The 18,507-nt window shown below is 37.5% G+C and overlaps 2 pseudogenes; both read left to right on the forward strand.

Annotated features, from left to right (window-relative positions):
- Positions 1-6,626: 6,626 nt before the first annotated feature.
- Positions 6,627-7,118, forward strand: LOC148791052 (secreted RxLR effector protein 161 pseudogene; annotated as a pseudogene).
- A 4,350-nt stretch (positions 7,119-11,468) lies between these two features.
- LOC104587997 (UDP-glucose 6-dehydrogenase 3-like) lies at positions 11,469-14,655 on the forward strand (annotated as a pseudogene).
- The last annotated feature ends 3,852 nt before the right edge of the window (positions 14,656-18,507 follow it).

The raw sequence follows: 18,507 nt of genomic DNA on the forward strand, positions 1-18,507 counted from the left end.
ATTTTTTCGTCACTCACAAACTGGCGATTCCATTGGAGAATTTACTTGGATCGTAGGTGGGGCCCATATGGGGCCTGTTTGGGCTTGACTGTTATTTTTTGTCTATATCATGCTTAAGTGTTCTTTTGTTTTAGTAATAACTGTTCATTTTTTGATAATCAAATATTTGTTGACTGCTTTATATCTGTTATTGCTTATTTGTTCACTTACACTTCACACACACCATTTTGCATTAGTTTTAGCATCCCATGTCCTATTAGGAAAGGTCCTAGGTGGCAAGTCATTGGGGCCTTGGTCCCAATAGTCGCACTGAATGCTCTAACTAGTCACCAACCAAAGAAGCCCATTTGTCCAACGGGTGAAGGTTTGAAGACCGACAACCTTGTTAGAGCCTTGAGTCTAGGTGTCAAACCTTCCCCTCATGCATCACATTCCCCATAGCACACATGTGTCAGCCTAGTCAGTTAGGGTGTTAGCCACCTAGCTTGTTTTGCTTGTATACCCTTTGTGGGGCCCATATTAAATAAAAAAATATAAAAATATAAAACAAAACAAAAATAAATAAATAATGTCAATAATCCAATAAAGCTAAACTAGAAATAAAACAATAGGATAATATATAGATAAAAAATTAAAAAATGATAAATTTTAAAATTTAAAAAACATAAAAGAAGAAAAGAAAATAAAAAATTAAAAAAAGGGGCATAGGAAGTTTAGGTACAAATACACCTAGAAGAATATCAAAGAAAATAAAAATGAAAATAATCAAAATCCCAAAAGAAAATTACTAAAAATCAAATAAAAGTCAAAAACAACATCTGATCATAAATCATAAAAAATGAGAGAAAAAAAAATAAACATAAAGGGTAGTTTAAAAAAAAACAAGGCAAAAAATATATTAAATAATCAAAATTCCAAAAAAATGATAAAAAAGTCAAAAAAAATAAGAAAAGGAGAAAACGTAAAAATTATAAAGACTTGTTTTTTTGGAGAAAAAAAAGAAAAAAAATAAAATAAAAAATATAAAAATAGTCAAAATCATGAAAAATTAAAAAGTAAAGAAGGTAAAAAATATAATAAAAAAACTAAAAAAGGAAAAAATAAAAAAAAGAAATTAAAGAAAAGGAAGGAAATGATGACAAATAAGAAAGCAATGAAACGATGATAATAGAATAAATTAGATAAATAGAAAATGAAAATAAAATAGTTAAAATGAACATAAAAAAGAAGAAAAAAAGAGAAGAATTTTGAGGAAAAGAGAGAAAGAAGGCTTGATTTTAATGCATGGGAATAAGCTAAATCTTTGCAAATTTCATCAAATTCTGGGTCCCTGAAGATGAACGAGGTTGGTTCCTATTGGTAGCTCATGTTCTGCCTAGGCCTAGTTGAGTTATGAGATGTTCTCCCCTCAGTCTTGAAAGTGAAGGATTCCATAGGTTACAAGATTTGATTGTTTTCGATGGTTTCATTCTTGGAAATTCATGGAGTTTGGATGATCTCTGGATTTGAATAGTAACAACTTGCTTGGAGTTATACCATCTACTACTTCTGACTTGAAAATGCTCAGAGGATTTGTGTTTGATGACTACAACTTTTCTGGGAGTTTACCTTGTTAGTATTTGTCAATTTATTGGGTTGACACTTCATATGTATGGATCTATAAGAGTGTTTTGTAAGTTGAACATAGACTCCTATTTGGAGTGGGATTCTAAGTGTGGTAGGACTGGATTGAAATTGGTTTGATGGGGAACTAATCTCAATCAATGATAAGAATTGCTAGAGTCCTGGTCACCTCTGTATGGGGGTTATAAAAAACCACATAATGGTTCTAGACCCATCACTGTTGGTCTCAAGATCTAGAGAGACTAGTGAACTCAAAGAGTTGATAAAGAAGCACATTACAAACATTCAACAAAATGGCAGGAACACAGAGCGGAATCCAAATGGGTACGAACTTTTGGATCTGACTTCTTATTCTGTTTCACTATTCGCCGATTGAATGAGTCTTAAAGTTTGAAATTGGTATCAGAACCATACTCATTAGTTGATGAGCGGTTTGATCAGAGTTCCATTGCATCTTAATTTTTGTAAAATTTCGTTCCGTATCTATTTGATACATCTGAATCAAGAATTGTTGAAAGCAATTAGTATGATAAGGCTGTTGTTAATTTAACACCGCTTTGTCTCCGTTGCGTCCATCATGTTTTTTTAATCTCTAAGTCATGCGTTGCTTGGCTTGACGTGCAAACCCCTTAACTAATGGGTTGCTTGTTTTTTCTTTTCATTTGGTTGGAAGAGATTAGATTTCAACCGGTTACTCTTCCTTGTGATTTACAATCCTATAAATATAATGATTAATGGCCATCAATTTTTGTTTTTTTAACCATTTTATTTATTTATTTTTTTTTGATACTGTTATAAAAGGGTTTCTCTAGCCAAAAATACAGGGTTTAACCATGGGACCAAACCTTGGTTGCCGATGATACCTTTGGTATTGTAAGCATTCCATTCTTAATATTCCAATGGTTTTGAATTTGTACCCTTCAATCTCAGTGTTGTATTTGGCCTTGAATTTGATTTTGTCAAGCTTGTTCAAGTAGACCTGACTACCTTTTTTTCCTACCTTGATTATCTGAATTCCTATGTGAACCCAGATTGGTTTAGGTCTGACAATTATTTGTTGAATGTTTGTCTTTTTTGAATTTGATGATGTTTTGTTCTTTTATAGATTTCCATGAGTATTTAAACCCAAATTTTGAAATACTATATGTTCTATATTTTATTTATTTTGATGGTTTTGAATTTTATTGCCTCCTTAAGTTCAAGATGAATTATTTGATGCATTTGTTGATATTGTATTTCTGTTTTATATGCTTAGAAGGAAGGTATACATTTAGGCTGCATCATTGATTAAAACTTGGGGACACATAGATGTGATTACCGTTCTTTCTTTATTCTTGCATTTGTTATTTTAAGAACCTTGAGATAGGTTGTGATTACCGTTCTTTCTTTATTCTTGTTATGGTTAGCCCAAAGGCAACACCTAATATTGTGATAAAGATGGAATGAGACAAGGGAGGAAATTATATGGTGTGTAAATGAACTTTCTTAAGCCCAAAGGAGTAAGAGGAGATCATATACATTCATATATGGAACTTGCCTTGTTTGAGCAATATTTATTCATTGAAAATGATGACGTGGCTATTTATCTCAGCCCAAAGGAGGGGGTAGATAAGCCATAGACATCTAGATGTGATGCATGATGTATGGACTTTAGATATAAATATACTCCATTGACATCATGATTGCTTAGAATTTTGTATAAAATTGAAAAAATGATTAGTTTAATGGTTTAAAATAGCAGTTTATGTGAACACCTTTGCTGGACCTAATCAGCCTTACCCTATTGAGCTTTCCACCAATAACAACTATAAGAGATGGAGAGGCCAATTGGAATCCTACATAGGAATCTGAGAAATAGACTTTTGTCTCATCCAACCTGAGCCATCTGAGCCTGCTCCCAATGCTTATGAGGCACTTAGAACAAGATACACCACTTGGCACAAAGCAAATAAACTAGTACTCTTGGTAGTTCAAAACACTATCTCTGAACCTCTTAGACCCAGGATTATCATTTTGAACACTGCCAAAGATACATTTAACAACATAGAGGCATAGTTTGTTGGATCAACCAAAGCCCTCACAATGAGATTTTTCACACAATTCTTCACTATTGGTTTTGAGCCTGGAGTGAATGTTAGAGAGTTCCTTTCTAAGATGTCAAGAATTGTACCAACTTAGAAATTTGAAGATGAAATTAAATGATGAATTTTTGGTGTATGTTGTCATGTCAAAGTTACCAAAATCCTTTGAAACCTTTGTGGTGAACTTTAATACAAGTGCAACAAAATGGATCGTCAATGAGATGATAAATCAATGTGTTCTAGAAGAAGAAAGGCAGAAAAGATAGAAAATAGAATCATTCACCTCCTTGGGTCCTAAAAGGAAATCCATCAAGAAAGGTTCAAAGAAGGACAATGAGGGAAAGAAGAAATATAAGAAGGGTAAAAAGGTGTCACCCACCAAAAAACCTGAACTGAATCCGACTGCCATTGAGCCAGCCACTAGTAAGGTGACATGTTACTATTGCAAAATGCCTAGACATTTCATAAGCAATTGTCAAAAGTTGAAACAAAAGAAAAAGAAAGAAGGTATTTCTCATGTAATCTTTGAAGTAATTTTTTTAGACACAACATCTGATGTTTGGGTTGTTGACTTTAGTTGTACGGTTCATGTTGCTAATTCTGTACATGGGTTCTAGAATCTAAGAAGAATTGATGATGGAGAGGAGATACTAATATATATAGGAGATGCACATAAAGTGAAGGCAACTAGCATAGGAACCTCTAGATTAGTCTTGGATACTGGATAATGTCTAAATTTATTGGATACTTTATTTGTACCCGCTATGAAGCACAATCTTCTTTCCTTTTCTAGATTGGATACAATTGGATATTCCTTTCATTTTGCTTCTGGTACTTTGTCAATCTTACATGATGCAAACATTATTGGTTCAGGTGTTTTTCATAATGGATTATATCTGTTAAATTTGAATAGGTCCAATGCATGTTTCCCTGCTAGAAATGATGTTATGTTGATAAATGAAAATGGTAAAAGAAAAATGCAATGTGATAATTCTTCCCTATTATGGCATAGAAGGTTAGGGCACATTTCTAAGGAGAGATTGGAATGACTTGTCAAAGATAATATTTTGCTTGCACTAGATTTCAGTGACCTTAATGTTTGCATAGACTGTTTGAAAGGAAAAATGACAAGAAAACCTTTTCCTAAGGGTACTAGGTCAAACTTTCTTTTAGAACTTATTTACTCTGATATATGTGGCCCTTTTAGGCATGTTGCACGAGGCAGACAAAAATATTTTGTAAATTTTATTGATGATTACTCAAGATTTGGATACATATACTTGATGAAACATAAGTCTGATGCATTAAAAATGTTCAAAATTTATAAAGTTGAAGTTGAAAAGCAACTAGGAAAGCAAATCAAAGTAATAAGATCTGATACGGGAGGAGAATATGATAGTTTTGATGCATTTTTCAAGATCATGGGATTGTCCATCAAACCACAATATTTGGGGCTCCGCAACAAAATGGAGTTGTAGAAAGGAGAAATAGGACATTAATGGACATGGTGCATAGTATGATTATTGGATCACCCCTACCTAAATCCTTTTGGGAAGAAACACTCAAAATGGCTGCCTACATATTGAATCGAGTACCCACCAAAGCAGCATTGAAAACTCCATTCAAACTTTGGACTGGCAAGAAACCTAGCTTAAATCATCTTCATGTTTGGGGCTGTGAAGCGGTGGCTAAGATTAACAAACCTGGTATACCTAAAATTGCTAGTAGGGCAATTAAGTGTGTGTTCGTAGGGTACCTTGAAAGATCTAAGGGTTATCGATTGATTGAATCATCTAACCTAAGCAGTGCAATTTTTAAGTCTACAGATGTGGAATTTTTAGAAGAGACTTCTACATCACAAGGGAGAGGACAAGTAGAATTTGAAGAACTCTCAGAGTTCAGACCTTCATCTGTTGAATCTATTAATCCTTCTGCAATTGGTAGAGAAGAACCTCAATGCTCCCAAAGAGTGAGATGGTCTGCCATATCAAATGATTTTCTTGTGTAATTATCTGGCTCATCTATTGATGATGTCATAGATCCAAATAGTTTTTTCTGAAGCCTAACTTATAAAAACTCAAATGATTGAATGTTGGCAATGCAAGAAGAAATGAGATCCATGGAACAAAATTCTGTATGGGAATTGGTTGACCTCCCTGTAGGTGCAAAGTCCATTGGTTGCAAGTGGGGTTTTAAGACTAAGCGAGGCTCAAGTGGTCAAATTGAGAAACATAAAGCGAGACTCGTAGCCAAGGGCTATACTCAAAAGGAGGGTATTGATAATGATATGTCTTGTTCTCCTATCTCAAGAAATGACTCTCTTAGAATATTATTAGCTCTTGTGGCACATTTTGATTATGAATTACATCAAATGGATGTAAAAACAACCTTTTTAAATGGTGATTTAGATGAAATTATTTATATGGACCAACTTGAGGGGTTTGTAGCCAAAAGACATGAAAGTCAGGTATGCAAGTTGAACACATCATTGTATGGACTCAAGCAAACTTTTAGATTGTGGTATTGTAAATTTCATGGCATTATCACTGAGTTCGGATTTAAGGAGAACTCTGCCAATAATTGCCTTTACACGAAGACTAGTGGGAGTAACATTATATTTTTAATACTATATGTAGATGATATCCTCTTAGCTTCTAATGATCTAGCATTGTTACTTGATACTAAGACCTTCTTGTCTAGGTCTTTTGACATGAAGGATCTTGGAGAAGCCTCATATGTTTTGGGTATATAAATTCGGCGTAATAGATGTATGAGAATGTTGGGATTATCACAAGAAGGGTATATAACGAAAGTGCAGAAAGGTTCGGGATGGAAAATTGTAAATCTAATGAATCTCTTGGTGTAAAATGAGGCAAACTGCATAAGGGGCAATGTCTGCGGAATGATTTAGAACACAAAGAAATGACAAACATTCTATATGCCTCTGTTGTTGGTAGTATCATGTATATCATGAATTGCCCCCGTCCAAATATTTGCTTTGCTACTGGTTTTCTTGGCAGATTTCAACATAATTCTGGAATGGATCATTGGAAGGCTGCTAAAAAGGTTTTAAGATACTTAAAAAGAACTAAACATTTCATGTTAGTTTTTAGCCAAGTAAACCAATTGGAGATTATGGGATATGCTAACTCAGATGTTAATGGTGATCTTGATACTCAAGTGTCCATTTCAAGATACATTTTCACTCTTGTCAGTTATGCTATTACTTGGAGAAGTCATAAGCATCATAAGCAAGAATCTACATCTCTCTCTACAATGGAAGCTGAATATGTCTCATGTTGTGAAGCTGTAAGGCATGCTTCTTGGCTTAAGACTTTCATCATTGATTTGATTGTGGTGGATTCCATTCATAGACCTCTTCAGATTGTGATAACACTGCTGCCATACATTTAACTAAAGAGGCACGTCATCATGCAAGATCGAAGCAAATAAAGGTCCAATATCATTATGTTAGAGAAAATGTTGTTGAAAAGGAATTAAGAATCTTTTACATGCTCACTGAAGACATGCTAGCTGACCCCTTGACTAAGGGTTTACCTATCAAACCCTTCCAATGTCATGTATCCAATATGGGTGTAATAGATGCTAGTGAATTATTTTGATTAGTGGGAGTATCATGTTTATCTTGTTTTGTTTTGACATTGATATCATTTAATGTTCATTAATGATGACGCATCATTTGATATTTTATAATTTGTTCAGAAATATAGATGTGCACATTTGATTTTCCACATGGGAGTTTAACTATCCATGTAGATTTGATGGCTTGGGCATTCATGGTGATTGGACATCACTTATTAAGCCCTCACCAGATGAAATGCTTACTGAAAGTAGCATTCTTGACCACATGGTTTGACATATAAGTGACATGTGTTTGATCAACTAATTGGCACATGAAGTTTAGTGACCATATTTGGAGAGGTCTTTGATGGCTTCCCAAACCACCATTACCACTTTTGTTTTGGCCTATGGAAGGTATGCTTATAGACGCTTTGACCATGGAAATGAGTCACTACTGCATAATAGCGTAGGTCTCTCCTAATTAGGCATTTGTAAGGATATTGAAAATGGGACTGATTTGATCTTGCACTCTCATAACACATATGTTGTTTTTTTCTTTATGAGTGGCCATTCGATTTCAAAAAAAGTTGTTTCAACCCAATGAATGTTTTGTTTCAAAACCTTTTTTTTTAAACTGTAACAAACAGTGGGAGATTGTTAGTATTTGTCAATTTCAAAAAACAATATATATATATATATATATATATATATATATATATATATATATATATATTGGGTTGACACTTGATACGTATGGGTCTATGAGAGTGTTTTGTAAGTTGAAGATAGACTCCTATTTGGAGTGGGATTCTAAGTGTGGTAGGACTGGATTGAGATTGGTTTGATGGGGAACTAATCTCAATTAGTGATAAGAATTGTTAGAGTCCTGGTCACCTTTGGATAAGGGTTATAAAAACCACATAGTGATTCTGGACCCATCACCGTTGGCCTCAAGATCCAGAGAGACCAATGAACTCAAAGAGCTGATAAAAGAAGCACAACACAAGCATTCAATAAAATGGCCAGAACACAGAGCGAAATCCAAACGGGTACGAACTTTTGGATCTGATTTCTTATTTTGTTTCATTGTTCGTCGCTTGAATGAGTCTTAAAGCTTGCATACCTTCAATAATTTGTGGCTAAGAGATTTGACTGAGATGTGATCATTCATAGAACTTCCTTTTGGGATTTTCCCCCAACAGAATTTAGAAAATATGAAGAACTTGGAATCATTGCACTTGGGAGATTAGGATTAATCGGCCCCAGGGGAGAATGGTGATGAAGATGTATTGCGGCCTTCTCCTGTTCATCAACTCGAACCTCATTCTTCTGCAGTTGATGTTATGGATCAGCCTCACTCTTCATCAATCCTACCTGTGAGGGCTTAGAATTAGTTTATTCAGGCCCATTTGCTTTAAGATTTTCATTATGATGAATTTCTAACTGAAGCAGAATGATTGAGCATTAAACGAAAAGCTCTAGAATAAGACTTTGTTGTAATCAGGACTTCAATCCTTGCTGGTGTACTATGTGTTGCCAACTATACCTTCAACAGAAACCCTTACATGAAGCAAGCAATGACATTTCCTTGATGACACTGTTGCTATATGAGAATGAGTTCATTGCCATTTTTCTAGTATTGAAAACACCTTCAAGGGGTATGCCTGGAGAAAGGGGTTAATTTATGAAGTTGTTGATGGTTCCAACTTCTTGCCTCATTTCTGGGACCCATCTAGAAGTCTTAACCCTTTCCCTTTACATGCTGTTGCAAATAGAGATGTGTCATTGTCAAATGGACAATTTAGTGGTGATTTGTTGAGCTGAGAGATTTTGGGTTTTAAAGTTGCTTATGCCTACAGGTGTGTTGCTTTATTGACACTCTAGCTATTGTTCGTCTTTCATTTTAATAGTCATGGCAATCCTTTGTTATATGAATTTTTCTGACCCCAAGTAGTCCGAAGAGGGTTATTCTTTGCATCCTGGACCTCAAGCCGGAACGATGTGTTAGATAGTTTTGTGTGCCCTTATCTCCAATCAGTTTGATGTATTTATGACATTTATTTGTAAATGAATAAAGTGCATATTTGATTCATGTTATATGGTGTGTTTCTGTGTAATACCCTTAAAACCGGACACTTATGAGACTTGTGTTGGTTTAGAACGTTCACAGCTAGTGGGTTGGTCTGGGGAGACCTATCCTGATAAGGCTGACACTGATGTGCCGCTAAGTCGGTTGGGGTGGCCTGTCTCTGCCACCAGGGTGAGACCCAAGGTACATGCAGTGTGGGATCAGTTTGAGACCTTGAACCGGACCAGAATTCCAGTATTGTCGTGGACCTTGGCAATTAGTTGGCAAAATTGGAATGTTACACTTGACCCTTAGACTCGATTATGGTACCGCACTGGGTGGCGGATTAGGCCATCTTTGATATGCCAATCAGTGAGACCCTTAGAGGGGGTCAAAACCTGGGTATGTTGAGATGGTTCATGAACCCATCTGAGTGGGTGATCATAGTGACAGGATCAGCCCCTTTGTCAGACAAAGGTAATGATCGGGGAAATGAACTCTCTCTGATGGAAACCAAAACTACCGGCAGTTGATTTCAATCGTTGAAATTTTGTTTTGCAAGATATATGTATGTGATATAATATATATATGTATATATATATTATAGGTTTTCATAATTGTTTGCAAAAGGTTTTAATCCCCGGGGTCCATGTAAGAGGAGAGTGCAGCACTGTACGTTGCAGTCGGGGGAGAGATCCTCCCTTGTCAGGCAGTGTTTGATCATTAGGGGCTGAGAGGTTAAGTGTTGGGCCCATAGAGTCCATATGATGGGCTCAAGGGGTTCACTGGGCTCTCCAATGAATTCAGCTAGGCCTTGTGACAGAGGCTAGGCCGAACCCTTGTGGCTGATGTGTAGATCAACATTTGGGTCTCATGCCATATGGAGAAAGCCCAAATAGGCAGCAATTTGGAAGGCTTAAGTGACCACATACACTTAATGGGCCAAAAGCCCAATATGAATTGGGCTAATTAGATTGGCTTGAATGGGGCGAATATGAGATATGCACCAGACTTAAAGGATAGGGGAAAGTCCCTATCCACTCAGTAAGAGTCCAGATTTGAATATGATTCAAAATTGGAAACTCCTAATCAAATTAGGAGGGCTGATCATGATCTGTAGATTAGATAAGGACTCTACCTTATCACTTAAGGGGATCAACATCTCCTAATAGGATTAGGAGCTGATCCCTTTAGGATTATATAAGGAGGAGGGGGCAGCAACCTCAAAACACACTCATCTCAGATACAGATACAACACAGAAGAGAGAAATCAACATATAGTGAGACTGTGCCAATTTCTCCCTACCACCTTCTTCTTGCCGCCGCCGTCATTAGCAGTTCATCTCCACTCACGTGGGAGTAATCAAGAAGCATTCTTGATTTCAGTTCTTTGTTAAAGAATTGAAAAGAAGCTGTGCTCATCTGTCGTCCAGTGAGTTCTTGCGAAGGATCCAGTTCTTGTGAAGAACGTTGCTGATTCTACTCCGTCTTACACTGCGCCATCTTCAATGGGAACAGTCTTTAGTGACTTTTCTGGTGTGAACACCTTCGTTGGGGGATACTAATTCTCCGTATCAAGTATTTCCCTCTCCTACTATTTTGTTCAGATCTGGTTCGGTTCTTGATTCAAGATTGATCCTTGAAAATTAGTTTTCTGAAATAGGGAATGCGATTCCTAGTTGTAGGAAGGAAAGAAATTTTTGAAATTCGCCCATTCTATTCCGCTTTATCCGGGCGTCCATACGATGGATCTTTCCATTCCTTCACGATGCACCTTACCTGCCTAACCTGTCTGAGACGAGATACAAAGTTTTAAGGTATTCTAGAATCTTCAGATGATGTACAACTTTTGAGCGACCATCAGGGAGATCCCTATGTCATTCTAATTCTTTGCAATATATTGACACGAGTTATGGGGGGAATATGATTTTCTTGACGGGTTGAACCATATTCAGTGGATGGGAAATGTGTTGCTAATGTCAAACTTACATAGATACAAGCAATTTTCAGTGGATGGGAATCTGATTTTCGTCTCTTACAGTCTTGTTCTGTTTTCTTTCTTGCCTTCTTTTAGAGGAACATTAATACAAGCAATTTGAAGATAACCAGGAAGAATGGTGAAGATCTATTGTATTGGGGCTGGGCATATCGAGGGACCTACCATGGCTGTGATCGAACTGTAGTGTACTTTTGTTGAAGTGGTTGTTGTGGACATTTCTGTTCTTCGGATCACAGCCTGGAACCGTGATCAGCTCCCCATCTATGAGCTCGACCTTGAAGATATGGTGAAGCAGTGCAGAGGAAGGAAGCTTTTCTTCAGCATTGATATAGAGCAACATGTGTCTGAGGCATATATAATTTTTTTCTTTGTCAACACCACAACCAAAACTCGAGGCCTTGGTGCAGGCAAAGCTGCAGACCTGACCTACTGGGAGAGTGTAGCACGCGTGATAGCTGATGTTGTGAAATCCAACAAGATTGTGGTTGAAAAGTCAACAGTCCCAGTCAAAACGGCTGAGGCAATTGAAAAGATTCTGACCCATAACAGCAAGGGCATCAACTTCCAGGTTCTTTCAAACCCAGAGTTCCTTGCTGAGGGTACTGCAATCCAAGATCTTCTCAAGCCCAACCGAGTGCTCATCGGAGGTAGGGAAACCGCAGAAGGGCGGAAAGCAATCCAGGTGTTGAAGGATGTCCATGCCTAATGGGTGCTTGAGCATTGAATCATAACAACCAACCTGTGGTCTGCAGTGAAAGGGATGGTAGAATCCATCGTATGGACGCCAAAATAGTTGCATAATGGGTAGGCGAATTTCCAAAATTTTCTTCCTACCTTTCAACTGGGAATCGCATTCCCTAATTTTAGAATCAAGATTCAAGGATCCTACTTGAACCATAATCGAACCAAATCTGAACCAAAGGAGAAGGGAGTAATTATACCTGATCCAGAGAAATAATATCTCCCAAAATTGGTGTTCACGCCCAAGGAAGGCACCAAGATCTGCTCCTGCTGAACATGACACAACAACTGTGGAATAGAACCAACAGAGTGCGTCCTACACACTGAATCCTTCACAAGAATTCTTTGGATGACAATGAGCACCAAACAGAATCTGCCTCTCAACAAAGACTGATATCAAGAACTTTTCTTGATCTCTCTCTGACAGAGAAAACAAACTGCAATAGATAGTGGCGGCTGCAACAGGAGGGAGCTAGAGAAGAAGATGGCAAACTGCTTTTCTTCTCTAGGGTTTCTGAGATCCTATCTCACAAAACTGCAGGGTGTGTTCTATGTAAATCCCCCAGGGTTCGAATTCTTGTCATTCGAATATAGGGTTTCCTCTAGTTGCTTAATGATTAAGAAAAGATCTCCTGATCATATCAGGAGTTTCCCTTATCCAAATCTATATTTGGATTAGGACTCTTCTTAATCCTATATGCAGATTAGATAAGCTTTTGGGCTCATCCTAATCTCAGATCCGCCCCTTGTTAATGACTGATCAAATCAGCCCAGTTCGAAATGGGCTTTAGGTCCAATAACAATCAAGTGCTCAAAAGTCTTCCAAACTGCTGCCCAGTTGGACTTCTTTGTATGGCGTGGGACTCAAGCATTGATCTACACACCAGCCACATGGGTTCGGCCCAACCTCTGTTACAAGGTTTGGCCGAATTCACTAGAGAGCCCAGTGAACCCCCTAAGTCCATCATATGGACCCTATGGGCCCAACATTTACACTAAGTAGTCCCTGGCCCAAGCCATCTTATAAAAACCCAGGGACTATGGGCAGGGTGCAAGATTAGCCCATCAGGTGTTATCCCAAATGGCCTTACACTTAACCTCTCAGCCCATAATGATCAAGTACTGCCCGACAAGAGAGGACCTCTCCCTCGGCTGCAAGGAACAGTGCTGCACTCTCTACTTACATGGATCCTGGGAATTAAAACCATTTGCAAATATTTTGAAAACCATACTTAAATATATATAATATATATAAATTTTGCAAAACAAAATTCCAACGATTGAAATCAACTGCCGGCAGTTTGGTTTCCATCAGAGAGAGTGCATCCCCGATCATTACCTTTGTCCGACAAAGGGGTTGATCCTGTCACTATGATCACCCACTCAGATGTATTCTCAGACTATCCCAACATACCCAGGTTTTCACCCGGCTAAGGATCTCACTGATTGGCATATCAAAGACAATCCAATTCGACACCTAGTGCAGTATCATAATCGGATCTAAGGGTCAGGTGTAATTTTCAAGTTTTGCCCCTCAATCTCCAAGGTCCAGGGCAATACTGGAAATCTGGTCCGGTTCAAGGGTTTAAGTAATCCTACACTGCATGTGCCTTGGGTCTCACCCTGGTGGCTGAGACAAGCCACCCCAACAGTTGGCAGCACACCAGTGTCAGCCTTGGCAGGATAAATCTCCCGACTTATCCAACGGCTGTGAACATTTAAAACCAACACAAGTCCCATCAAGTGTCCAGTTTTGGGGTCTTACACACAGATGTTGAAGGATGTCCGTGCCCAATGGGTGCCTGAGCATTGAATCATAACAACCAACTTGTGGTCTGCAGAACTTTCCAAGTCCGTCATGAATGCCTTCTTGGCCCAGAGGGTCTCATCTGTCAATGCCATGTCAGCACTCCGTGAGGCAACTGGTGCAGATGTTCCCCAGGTGTCTCATGCTGTCGGTAAAGACACAAGGATTGGACCCAAGTTCCTCAATGCCAATGTGGGTTTTGGTGGATCCTGCTTCCATAAGGATATCCTTAACCTGGTTTACATCCGTTAGTGCAGTGGCCTCACTGAAGTAGCAAATTACTAGAAACAGGTGATTGAGATAAATGACTACCAGAAGAACCGTTCTGTTAACCGAGTTGTCTCCTCCATGTTCAACATTGTTTCTGGTAAGAAGATAGCTATTCTCGGACTTGCATTAAAGGGCACTGGTGACACAAGAGAAACCCCTGCTATTGATGTTTGCAAGGGTTTATTGGGAGACAAGGCACACTTGAGCATCTATGACCCACTTCATCTCCAGCCCACGAGCCCCACCTCTGTGAAGCAAGTGAGTGTTGTTTGAGACGCATACGAGGCAACAAAGGATACCCATGGCGTATGCATTCTGACAGAGCGGGATGAATTCAAGACACTTGTTTGTTAGAGGATATATAATAGCATACAGAAATAGGCATTTATGTTAGATGGGCAGAGCATAGCCAACGTGGACAGGCTCGGGGAGATGGGTTTTTATCAGTTATTTGATTGGCAAACCCCTCGATCAATGGCTCTAGGACAGTTCGCTATGGTGCAAGAGAAACATGAACAAGGGTATCGTTTGATTGCTTTGGCGTTTAGTATTTGAATTTGGGAGAAGCTATTTGATTCTTCAAAACTCAAGGTAGTGAACTAAAAAGAAAAAAAAGGGGTGTTTTGTCTTTTGGTTGCTTCCAATCGGTGGAAGTAGGCAACGACAATTCTATAAAATTTTGGATGGATTGTTGGGTCGACCATACTCCTCTTTTTGTTAGTATCGATCTTGGCTGCAACGAGGATGATCCTATCTTGGTGAGTGAATTCATTGATAAAGAGAGAGGTGTTTGGAGAGAGGACAAAATTCAGAGCTTGGTTCCCTTAAACACTTAGGAATAAAATTAAATCCATCTTTATCCCGTCAGATCAAATGGAGGATAAAATGATTTTGAGCCTAAATCCGAGTGGTGCCTTTCCCTTGAAATCAACTTATAAATTGAAATGTACTGAGTCTTGTAATAGAGAAAACTTAGTTAATTAGAAGGGTTTAGTTTGGAGTTTATTGTGTCCCTTGAAACTAAAAGTATTTCTGTTTCTCCTCTTAAATTACAGGCTTCCTTTGAAGTATCTGCTTAGGAGAAGAGGAATGAACATCGATGGGGCATGCTGTAGGTGTGGAGAAGTGGAGGACATCAACCACATTTTTAGAGGATGTATTTTCTCTGTCCAAGTTTGGAGGATTACTGACCCAAACTTATTCATTTTAACTGATTCGAATGTTGGACTTATGGAATGGTGGAAAGTGTCTTTATTCTTTGGCACATTTGGAAGTGTAGGAACAAGAAAATTTTGAATAATGAGGATTCCTCTCCCCTGTTAATTGTAGAGAGAGCTAATAAAGATCTTATGGAATTTAATGATTTCACTGTTTCCCCTTCTTGCTCTAATAGAGTCAGATTGTGGAATTATGCTGCCTGGACTCCGCCTAACCAGGGTCCAGGGATCTGTAAAAATCAATTTCGATGCTTCTCATTCAAGTGATGGGACCTGTTCAGTAGTTGCTATTGCAAGGGGCTGCTCTGGTAAGATCATTGACTACAAGGGTTACATATTAGGCAACTCAACCATTAATGCAGTTGAGGCTTGGGCAGCGTGGGAGGCTCACAATTTGGCGTGCAACTTCAGAGATCCTGAGATTATAATCTGTACCAGATTGTCTGATGTGCAAGGATAAGTTTAGTAGAGGATTAAGGTATAAGCATGTTTATAGGGAAGCCAATCTGGCCGCTGATTGGGTTGCTAATTTGGCTATTCCGTTGAATTCTAATTCAATTTTCCTTGGCTGTAAGTCTCTTTTTTGGGACTTAGCATGTGTTTTGTTTTGTGAACGTTTTGTGATAGGCATTTATCAAAATGCTATTATGTCATTGATAAATCAGTATTTTTCTCATAATGTTCATTTATACGTATTGATATTCACAAAAGTGGGTTTTGATTTATGTGTGCACCAACCGTTGGGGGAAGCTTCATTTTTTAACGCTTTCCCAACAGTTGATCGTTTATTCTCTCAACCATTGATGTGGCGTCTAATTGTCAATAAATGGTTTATCAAGTAATTTTCTCGGTTTTGAAGACAAATCAAATACAAACATTTATTTAATAAATGGATGCTATACCAAACACATACCTAGAGTTTATCTGCTTATGTGACTTATAATGCTTGTGTAGCACTTTCCTCTTTATAAAAAAAAAGTATAAACCATAAATATTGAAGTAGTGTCATCTATATATATAACTTAAAAGCAAATTGTTGTATGGCCAGCATTTCTCAAATAGAATCTTTATTTATACAACCTAAACGAAATCTTATAATAAAATATTTCCTTTTCATGACTTTAACCATTACCATTACAAATTAATTAATTACAATGCTGCCATTGAATAAAACAAAAGAAATCATAACTTGTTCTTTCTCATTTTCCTCTTTCATATTTGATACTAAACATGTAATTATTTACAATGGTGCCACTACTAACTATTTACAATGATGCCACTAAATTTCTACCTTTTTCATATTTGCTAAAAATTATCTTTATCTCTCATTTAATTTACAATTGGGCCATTCTGTGTAGGTTGTGCTTCCCTCCCCTGTGATATTTTAGGAGGTTGGCTTGGCACACCTCTCGGCCCAAGCTCGCGTACGCCTGTTTTGTACTGTGGGTCGAGCTGGTCTATGGGCCAAGTCTTAGGCCAGGCCGGACCATGACCCAGGCTAATCCATGTTTTTGAAAAATTTTGAAAAAATAAAATGAAAAAGTTAACATAAATTAAAAAAATAGATAAAAAAATTAAAAAAGTTCTTAAAATTTTGTTTTATATGAATTTTGATGTATATAATTATTTATATATGCAATAATAAAATGAAATAATATAATAAAATTGAAAATACAATTATATATTAGATAATTATTGTTTATAATATACGGCCTTAGCCTGTGTGGGCCCGTTCCATGCCGCAGGCCAAGTCTTAGGCCAGGCTGGGCCACGAATCGGGCTAGGCCATGTTTTTTAAAAGTTTTGAAAAAAATAATGAAAAAATTAACATGAATTAAAAAAAGATCTTAAAATTTTATTTTAGCTGAAGCCTACACGGGCCCATGCCATGCCTCGGGTCGGGCTGGTTTGTGGGCCAAGTCTCAGGCCAGGCTGGGCCACAAATCGGGCTAAGCTTGTTCATGGGCTCGGTAGCCCAATAGTTCAGCCCAACCCATTAACAATGCTAAATTAATTAATTAAATATTTTTAGATAGCCTTTACCAATCTTGTGTTGATAATACATAAAGTTTTATTTATTTATTTACTTATTTTACTAAATTATTTAATTAGTTAATGATTTAATAATCTAACAAATTATTATTGCTAGCAAAGGAAGACATAAAATCATGTATATATTTATATATATTTACTCTCTCACTTGATTGTCTGTTTATCTCATTTATCTTACTAAATTTATTTATTTATTAAATTAAATTAATTGTTATTTAACTATTTACAATTATTCAACTATATAAAACAAAAATACAATTACAAAAGTCATTTCTCTCTCTTCCACTCTATTGCTTGATAGCCGTGATTATTATTCAACTATATAAAACAAAAATACATTTGTTTAACTATTTTTTTTAATTAAAAAATTTTACTTTCGCAAATTTTTTGCGCAAAAGGAGAACGCGCCACGCGTCCTCCACTTCGTGTGAACATTTGAAGCTTGCAAGAGAGTTTAATGCCGTTACAAACAAAACAAGTTTTCACTTCTTGCTCCTCTCCTCTCCTCTCGCACGTAGGTTCTCTTCTCTCTCTCTCTCTCTCTCTCTCCCCCCTTGCTTCCAATCGACGGTGACAATCAATCATTACCGACGGTGAACAATAACCATCACCGGCGACCGGGGTTAACCTCAGGTATTGACTTTTTTTCAAGTCTTCTCCTTTACATCTCTTCCATGAAAAAACTAACCCTAACCGATTTGGATGGCAACCATCATCACTGGTAATGGTTGTTGGTTGCCTGTATCCGGTGATGATGGCTACTATCCAAATTGGATAGGGTTAGGTTTTTCATGGAAGAGATGCAAAGCATGGTTTTTGAACCACCGTTGATGCATACGGTCAGACCGTTCGGCCCAAGAACTATCCAGGCAATTGGTTCCGTTTTACCCCAAACTCAGTCCTTGGCCAAAAACCATTGAATTGGTCAGCGACTCGTTGACTTGGGCGATCGAACCGTCGATCCGTTCAACAGTTTTTGGTCATTTTTTTTATTTTTTTTTTTAATTTTTGTTGTCAAAACGGGCCGTTTGTTCGAACTAGGTGGTCGAGCCGTCGACTCGGAAATC

The sequence above is a fragment of the Nelumbo nucifera genome, chromosome 6, assembly GCF_055504915.1.
Source record: "Nelumbo nucifera cultivar China Antique chromosome 6, China Antique-T2T, whole genome shotgun sequence".
Lineage (NCBI taxonomy): Eukaryota > Viridiplantae > Streptophyta > Magnoliopsida > Proteales > Nelumbonaceae > Nelumbo > Nelumbo nucifera.